Source organism: Lipotes vexillifer, unplaced genomic scaffold (genome assembly GCF_000442215.2).
Source record: "Lipotes vexillifer unplaced genomic scaffold, Lipotes_vexillifer_v1.1 scaffold317, whole genome shotgun sequence".
Lineage (NCBI taxonomy): Eukaryota > Metazoa > Chordata > Mammalia > Artiodactyla > Lipotidae > Lipotes > Lipotes vexillifer.
Genome location: NW_006782029.1, coordinates 2,961,776 through 2,965,550, shown reverse-complemented (window position 1 = coordinate 2,965,550; position 3,775 = coordinate 2,961,776). Strand labels below are relative to the sequence as shown.

The window sequence follows — 3,775 nt, the reverse complement described above, 5'->3', positions numbered from 1 at the left end:
TCACTGGTTAATGATTTAGTCTGACTGTAAATTAAAGCAGTACAGAATGGCTTCTTCCATACAATAACGACAAGCTTTGCACTAGTGTTTCTCAAAAGCCAGTTATATCTCCAGCTCTACCTTCAGTTTAACAACTTAAACCCCAAAATACAAAACCTTTCCTATGGTAAGGTAACAGGGAATAAGACACCCTCTACCCAGAGTCACTGGAATAGAAAGAGCTCTAGAACTCAGTAGGCATGAGCACATTCAAGTTTGAGATTATGGATCTGCAGTCATTTTTTCTTCCCTTCTATCACTGGGATGTCCATCTTGGGTGGCTTGAATGTTGCTGGATCCTCAGCCATTCAGATGGCCTCGATCTGGATCAGCTCCATTGGAGAGGGATTCTGGGCTTCTTTGTAGGCCTGGTGGCAAAATTTGAGTCAGACTTCTGGAGTGGTCTTGGCTCAAAGAAGCTCCATTTATCTGAGTTTCTCTCCTTATACCCACTTACAGAATCCATGGCACTGGGCTTGGGCCAGGTAAAGCTGTGGAAGAACAGTAGTGTAACAGCCTCTGGGTTTCTGCTTAGAGAAAGAGTGAGGGGTGCTGCTAGGGTGGTCTCAGCCGATGCGGGCTGCCTCTCTGTTTTTGTTGTCTCTCCACTGTGTAGCTTTAGTTTGTGGCATGCTTTTACCACTTGAGTGTACTTGATCTCCCTCGGTGGGAAAGCCCTTGTGAGGTGTGCAGCCAGCACCTCTCAGCCCTGCATGTTGTTCAAAACACTGAATACTCTCCCAGGTCTGCTTTGTGATCAGAGAATTCATGATAACATGGGTAGTTCTAGCCTTTACCACTTGTCCACATTGTCAGTGCTATAGGGTCATGGCAGGTTGTGTGCATACTGGCGTCTCCTTAGTCTACTTTGGCAAGGTTCTGATACTTGTGTCTGGAATCACTGGCTTCCAGGGGATGCTGCCCATAACTGAAGGAAGAGGTAACATGGTGTAGGGCCCTTGAGGGCATTGTCATGGCTGAATGACTGACAGTACATCCTGGTGGGGAGGGACATCTTGCCTAGAGGCCCACTAGGCTCAAGGGCAGGCCTTTGGAGTTCTCTCAAAGCCATTGATAGACTGGGATCCAGGTGCTTTAACTGTGTAGAATTCTGGAGCTGAGTCCCTACGACCACAGTGAAATGATGTGACAATCATGCTGACAAATATTCATGAGGGATATTGTCCAGCCACCCAAATTAGCAAAGCTTCCCTGGAAGAGTTTATCCAGAGGTTCTGTTTCTCTGCCACTATGGGGCTGCCTATGGCCTGAGCTCCAGCGCTAGAAGGCTTCAAAGACCCATGTCTTTTGGACGTGGTGCAGTTGGAACCAAGCCATGGTGTGTTGGCCACAAAACGTGTTCAGGCCTCGGGCACTGATCGACGAGTGCTGGCTGCCACGAGGCTCAGACTCTGCCATTAACTTTGCTCTTGAAGAGCTAAGTGACATTGGGTAAAACACAGTATCTTAGAACCTCAGTTTCCTTGTCTTAGAAAATGAGAATAAAATACCTGCTCTGTCTACATCACAGGTTTCTTATTACATCAAACAATCCTTGTTCTCATTGGTTTTATGAGACAGTGTAAGTGTCAGTGTGTGAAATAAAAGAACGCGTGTGAAAATATTTTTTTAAGTTTTAAGGGGCACACAAATGTAAAAATAACTGCTTATGATTTTAATAGTAAATCCAGGCTAAAATGTCATCATTTTTATGTTCAATTAAAGTCAACTAGCATTTCTGAGGCCCTGCTTTTGGACCTGACCCTTTGGGAAGGAGTGTTAAATTGTACGCACACACCTTAGGTATGGAAAGGCAATTTTCCTTTGGCAGGCTCCCTGCCCCCCAAAGCAAAGATGTGTGGCAAAGAATTAGAAACCATTGTCCTGGGATACTGTGGCTTTTCCCCCTAAGAACCACACTTTGATTCTTGCTAATCCACCTCTCATTAGAAATGTGTATAGGAAAAAAGAGGTGGGTCCCTTAGCTCAGGGCTAGAGGTAATCGGCAGAACACAGGAGAGTCAGTGATGGATGGCAGGGGTAGAAAAGAAAAAGAGGACCCTGGGAATTGGAGAGAAGAAAAGACAATGTACAAAGAAAATCAATCCTCCCAATTGTGGCGTGTGGAGAGAAGGAACCAAGCTATAAAAATGGAAAGTGAGGACCTCAGATGCAATCAGTCGGATGCCAGGTGGACATGGCTTGAAAAAAAAATGAGGCTATTATCACTGAAGTTCATTTGACAGAGCTTATGTGTAAGGGTTAAGCAATGATCACTCTTGTCCAAAATCATAAAATAAGGTGCCAGGGTGATTTGTCACTCTGCTCTTCTAATAAACCCCAACTTTAGGAAGCATCTATAAACTTGGGCCTCACCCTAAAAACTCTTACTATGTCACTGTAGATTAGTCCAGTCTCTGGCACATAGTAGGCATTCAATAAGTGTTTGATAAATAAACCAAAAGATTGCAGACCTACTTAGGTTAATTTATGTTTTCATGGGGTTGGAGGGTTCAAAGCTAGAAAAGAGCACATTTCTCTCCTCATTCTTCTATTTCCTTGAACGTGAGACTCTCAATTAAGACTCCTCCAGTCTCCGTACAGGTCTTTGTCCACTTACAATGGGATTACGTCCCAAGAAACTCATCGTAAGTTGAAAATACCGTTAAGTCCCCGAAAATCCACTTAATACACCTAACCTACCGAACATCAGAGCTTAGCCTAGCCTACCTTAAACCTGCTCAGAACACTTACATTAGCCTACAGTTGGGCAAAATCATCTCTCACAAAGCCTATTAATAAAGTGTTGAATGTCTCATGTAATTTACTGGATACTGTACTGAAAGTGAAAACCAGAATGGCTGTATGGATACAGAATGGTTGTGTTTGGGTTGTTCATCCTCGTGATGGCGTGGCTGACTGGGAGCTGTGGCACTGCCGCTGCCCAGCATCACAAGAGTATTGTACTGCATATCACTACCCCGGGGAAAAGATTAAACTTGAAAGTTCCAAATATAGTTTCTACTGAATGCATATTGCTTTCCCACCATCATAAAGTCGAACCATTGTAAGTTGTCAGGGACCGTCTGTAGATAATTTAATAATAGCTGGTACTTATTTAATGGTTGTGTCGGGCACATGTGTGCTTGAGACGTTCACATGATCTCAGTCAATTCTTGCAACATAAGTGAGCACATAATTATGGTACTTTAAACATGGAGAAAGTAAAATTCAGGGAGGCTGCCTTTAGACAGGGTAAGTAACTTGGCAAAAGTGACACATCTAGTAAGTTGCATATGGGTTTCTGTAATTATTTTAGTAGAAAGGGCACTAGGAATTGGATCTTTATAACCACATTTGTCTAAGTGGTTAGAGCCAGAAGAAAGTGTGTACAATGAAGGTAAGGTATCATTAATACCTGAGCACTGTTGGCAGTGACCTTAAGAACAGATGGAATGGCTAGGGCAGAGGCTTTCAAATGCTTCTGATGGCAACCAAAGTAAGAAATGCATTTTAAATTCTAACACATACACACACATGTGTGTGTGCACACACACACAATCACACATACCTCTATACGTAACTGAAGTAAAACTTTAAGCAGTGCTTACCATCACTATGTGCGATGCATACTAACTTTTTCTGTTCACTTTTCTTCTCTTTCCTTCCCTTCTCTTACATTCTATTCTACGCCAGTGTTTTACATGCTGGTTGGGACACACTTACTTGACTTCAC

At 43.2% G+C, this 3,775-nt stretch overlaps 1 pseudogene; it reads right to left on the bottom strand.

Moving 5' to 3' along the window:
• Positions 1-223: 223 nt before the first annotated feature.
• Positions 224-1,111, bottom strand: LOC103074320 (putative monooxygenase p33MONOX pseudogene; annotated as a pseudogene).
• Between the last annotated feature and the right edge of the window lie 2,664 nt (positions 1,112-3,775).